This window comes from Ornithorhynchus anatinus, chromosome X1 (genome assembly GCF_004115215.2).
Source record: "Ornithorhynchus anatinus isolate Pmale09 chromosome X1, mOrnAna1.pri.v4, whole genome shotgun sequence".
NCBI classification, from domain to species: domain Eukaryota; kingdom Metazoa; phylum Chordata; class Mammalia; order Monotremata; family Ornithorhynchidae; genus Ornithorhynchus; species Ornithorhynchus anatinus.
The window spans coordinates 114,653,471-114,658,756 of record NC_041749.1 but is presented as its reverse complement, the minus strand read 5'-3'; positions in this window follow the sequence as shown (position 1 = coordinate 114,658,756).

Sequence of the window (5,286 nt, the reverse complement as noted above, 5' to 3'; positions counted from 1 at the left end):
CCTGCCCCTACCCCGCCCCCCCCCCTTCTCTTTTCACTGCCCTCTCTCGACACCCCCATATCGGCTCCTCCATTTCCAGTGAGGGAAATCGGTTTCTTGTCTTAATGGAAGCGACAGGGGTGGGGATAGGCCTGGCTATCTGGTGGAACCGAGAGGGGGGTCAGACCTAGCATTTCCCAAATAAATCCCCCTCACCACCGCTGAGCCCAGGCGGGACCAGACCGCTGGGCCTGTGACCAGCAATGACCTTAGAGCTTCCTTCCTGGATCCTCTTTCCCATAGCCCTATCCGTGTCCATCCTGGGAAAAGTGAAGAATCCTCCTCTAGACCTCCTTCCCTTCCCTTCCCCATCCTCTCACCCCCCACCGTGGGCTCCAAAGAGGGGAATTCATTAGCGGGGGATCGAGGCCCGACACCCTCTCGGTTCCGCCAGATAGCTGGGGATCAGGCTAACTGCCTCCCCTAATTCTGAAGAGACCCCCCCCCCTTCCCCTTACTCCACCCCCTTCCCTGTTCCGCTTGGAACCTGGAACACCCCTGGGGAAGAAGGTTTGGGGATCTCCCCTCTGGATACTGGCCACCTTCCAATTAAGGGTCACTGGGAGTGGGATCCAAGGGGAAAGGGAGGGTGGGAGGTCAGGTTCGGGGGCCCAGAGTCAATAGATCCTTCCCCCAAGGGGTTGGAGTGGGGGTTGGGGGCGGGGGGGTTGGATGCTGGGAGTTGGGCCTGGGAGAGGAGCTGGTAAGGCAAGAGGCCTGATATTCCCTTCCCAAGCCCTTTACAATCAAGTCCTCCACCTGGTCCCTCTGCCTCTCCATCTGCCTCCCTCACGTAACTGGAGCCCACAGGTTGCATCAGAGTCCTCTGCAGCAGCGGTAAACAGTGTGACTCTCCTGGGGATGGACCATGCCTCCCCCCATCCCCCCGGCTCCACCAGCCAGCCGCCTGGGCTCCCTCACTCACATTTGACCCTTATTTTTTTTATCCTTCTTCAGTAAGGGTTGGAGACAGCCACCTCCTCTAACCACCCCATTCCCACTGCTGGGTCCCTCTCCTCCTTCTGTGGATGCTGCAGATGAGGGTGGAAATGAGTTCGGGACCAGGTGAAGGGCAGCAGTCGGGAAAGGGGGGTTCAGGTTCGTGAAGACGCACAGAGGGGATTCTTGAGCGGAGGACAGTCTGAGTTCGGTTGGGGGAATCAGACCAACCCTGAGGAGATGGGCAGAGAACCATTCTAGGGGCACTGAGCATTGGGGGGTGTTGGTTGGCGGGGCCCTATGCCAACCGTGGGCTGGTCCAGAAGAAGGGAAAAGAGAGTATGGCACTCTTCCCTGTGCTCCTTCCTACTAACCAAGAGGAGACTGGAGGGGCTGGGCTGGGGCCAGAAAGAGCCATACTTCCCAAGGGCTATTTCTCAGCCCCAGGGGGAAGCTGTCTTGAAAGGCCGGCGGGTGATTCGTGGACATTATTCTGAGCTCTGAGCGTGGGGGCTGGGGCAGGGGTGAGGGGTGAAGAGCCACCATCTTGTGCACTGCTTGAGGCTCACGAGAGATCCAAATGCCTTGGTAAATCCTCCTCACTACGGGAACCTGCTGTCAGCAAGGGGAGCCAGGAAGGACCCTCTCCTGGCCCATAGCTTGGTTGGTTTCCGTGTGGGTCCCTTCCCGACCACCCGAAATCCAATGGCCTACCTGCTCTCCTTCTCCCGGTCCTCAGTGTCAGATTGTGGTTATCACCAGCTACTCAGCCCTTTCCTTCTCAGTTTCCATTTCCTCCTCCTCCTCCTCCTCCTCCCCTTCCTATTCTTCTCCTTCTTCTATTCCTCCCTCTTTCTCCTTAAAATTCTAGACATTTCCAAAACACAGTTCTGAACAACTCCCTTACTCCAAGTCTGGAGCCTCTGTCTGGTTCATGTGGGCAAAACAAATCAGTACATGAACAAATTAAATCAATCCGTTGTGGTTTTTTTTTTTTTTTTGAGGAGGGGTTTTCCTTCCTGCTGTCCTTGCCTCTTGGCCTGGCTCTGACCCTAAAATGAGGTCACCCGTGGGTATCTGGGAGGGGCGGCACCCATTGAATCCATATGCTGTTTAGATTTTTCCAAAGCTCTTTCATAACAGTTACCTCATTTTATCCTTATAACACCCCTGTGAGGTAGGGAAGAGACCAGTATTATCTCCATTTCACAGGTGAGGAAGCTGAAGCCCCGAGAGAAGAAGTGACCAGCCCAAGGTCACCCAGCAGGCCAGCCGCAGAGCTGGAACAAGAGCCCACATCTCCTGACTCCCAGGCCCCTCGCACACACCACTAGACCGCACCGCCTCCCCATCCCCTCCACCACTACAAACCGAGGTAAGTGGCCAGGGCCTGTGGCCTCTGAGCCAAGGTGGTCGCAAGTGGTTTCCTCCCTACCTCTCTCCTTCTCCCCCAACCCTTCCCCAGGTCCAGGAAGGAGGAGGGAGGCGCTAAGTCTCTGCTTCTCTGCTTGGGGCCGGCCTGCTCCCCAGAATCCCTGCTCCTCTCTTCGCCTCCACATGGAGCTTCCCACCTTCCCCCACACTGGGGTTCCCCCCATGCCCTGTTAACTGGAGAAGAGGGTGGGGGTGGAGTGGGATCGCCCCAGACCCCACTGAGCTGGGCAAAGTGCAGTTTCCTGCTGAGTCCCCGGGGCGCTTCCTGGCAGTGAGCGTCTGTGGTGGGCGGGGGGCCGGTGGGGGGTGGGGGGGACGCTTCCTGCTGCGGCCCAGCTCACGGAAACCCCCCCCGCCCCCTGCTGCAGGGCTGCTGCAAGCAAAGGCCTCCTGTGACCCAGAGCTCAGCTCCCTAGCATGCCTCCCTGCACACCCTGCAAGGATGGCCAGAGCCCAGGGGCACCTAGGTCCTGGGGCCGGGGCCGAGCCTGGATCTGGGGCTCGTAGCGAGTGCCCGGCACAGCACCCAACGTCCCGGGGGAGTGGCCCCCTGGCTCCAGGGGCGGGGGGAGGGCCAGAGTCTGCTCCCCACAGGTTAGCCCTGGCAGGGAGGGCATGAAGGGCGTGAAGGGAAGAGAGTCCCCATCTCTGCCTATTCCCAGGCCCAGGCACACAAACAACCTTACAAGAGCAGAGAAGTGAGAAAGGCCAAAAATCCCAAAAGGGACTTTTTACCACGGTCATCCACGGAGCACTGAACTGCAGGACTGGATCTAGATATTCTCGACACCAGGCAGATCTGAACTTCAGTCCCCTCTCCGGGAGCTGGGGACATTTCAGAAGGCCTTCAGTTGAGCAGATCTGCCCTTCTGTCTCACAGCCAGGAGATTCAAAAGAAGGGGGTTTAGGCCGCCGAAGAATGAGAGGTCATTCCCTGACTAGGGAAGAGTGTGGAGAATGGGAGTAGGGAAGAGGGTGGGAAGCAAGGTGTTGGGGGGGGGGGGGTAGCAGAAAAGGAGAGGGAATGGGGGACCGCGAGTGAGAGTAAGAAGTTGAGATTCGATGGGAAGTTCCTTGAGGGGAGGGATCGTGCCTACAAAGTCTATTGCATTGTACTCTCCCAAGTGCTTAGTACACAGTCAGTGCTCGATAAATACCGCCGATTGACTGATGAGGAGCCGCCGGAGGGACTGTGGAGGGTCAGAGCAGGGGAGAAGGACAAGCCTAGATCGGGGCCTTCGAGGGGCTAGGCTGCGAAGGAAGCCTCTGAGGTATCTGCCTAGTGGGGTTTCCAAGCCGCAGCTAGGGGAGAGTTGAGCGAAGGAAGGAGGGGGTGGGAAGAATAGGGGAAGATCAGCAGCCGGAAAGTGGGAACACTGAAGGTGAAGCCAGGGGTCCCGAGGGAACCGGTCCCAGGAATTCTGAGTTCTAATTCGGCCTCCTCCCCCACTCTCTAGGCTCCTGTTTGTTCCCAGACTTCCCCTTCTCCGTGCCTCCGTCTCCCCCCTCTGTCGTTTAAGGAGGTCAGCGACCTGCCACTCCTCCCAAAAGGAACACCCTGGGGGGAGAAGTGCTTTACAGAAATATAAAGGTAAAAGAGCCCAGCGCCGAGGTCAGGAGAGAAAAGAGCGGAAAGAGGAGCCGACGGGGAGTAGGGGGTGAGGGAAACCAGAGGGAAGGAACTTCTCTCGGGTCCTTTGTTCAGGGTTTGCTGGATTTCAAGAGGAAAAAACACCTTCCTGAGACTGCAGGGCTGAGTGACACTGTGAACTTCCCCTCTGAGAGACTTTCCCACCACTGCCAAATGCCATGGGGGAGAACCAGGTACTCGACCCTCAGCCTCACTGCCCCAGAAGCCTGGCCCAGTCTCGGGGAGAGGGGGGCGTTGGGGGCGGAGGAGGAGGAGGCAGAATGGGAAGACTCTGGCCCCCTGGCACCGATCCTCGGTGGGGAATTCTGCTTCCACTTCCCATTAGGCAAGGGGACATAACACTACTTTCTGAGGAGCGGGTCTCCTAGGGACCAGCCTGAAAAAGGTGGGGAGGGGCGGCGTGGAATTGGATGTCGGACAACGGTAGCGTTTCAGGGGGCTGGGGGTGATGGCAGAGGGGTGGAAAGGGACCGACCGGGAAGGTGCCTTCGGTGGGCTTTGCGGCTCGGCTTCCGCTTCCAAACAGCTGAAACAGCCAATGGCCCAGAGGCAGACCTTCCCCCCTCAAGCCTAAAAATGCCTCTCCTTTTCCGCAGACACCTCCCCCATCTGATTCCTCCTTTTGTTTCCATTCCTAACTTCCTTTCCCAACCCACACTCCACTCCCAACCCATACCCTTCCCCTTGCCTCTCAGAGCCCCCACTCTTACCCGGCCCCCTGTGACCCGGCTCGGCCTCCGGCCCCCCCCCCCCCCCTCTGGCCTCTGACCTCGGCCTGTTGATTCCTCCCTCTTCAAACCCCTCGGTGGGCCGGATCGCCCTCTTCCAGACGAGGGGCTATCTTCCGGCCCCACCTCCACAAGTTACCTAATCTCCAAAAAATCAGAGTGACCGGATCTGAGATGCTGTTGGCTCCCCCCCCCCACCCGCCCCCCACCCCTTCCTCCGCGGCCCCGACCAGGCTCCGCCTCGGCCTCGGGCTGCCGGCGCCCGAGAGCCGATTTACAAACCCCGCTTCCTCGGCACGGGGGCGGGGTGGGCGGGGTCATGCAAAACCCTTCCCCGCGCCCACCAATCAGCTCCCCCGCGGAGGCGCCCCGATGCAAATTCCACCGGGGGCGGTCCAATGGCCTGCCGGAGAAAGAGGGTGCATGCAAATGAGCGTCCGCCCCTCCTATGAATTAACCTGAAGCCGCGGTCGCCGCTCCACCCGGGAACTTGCT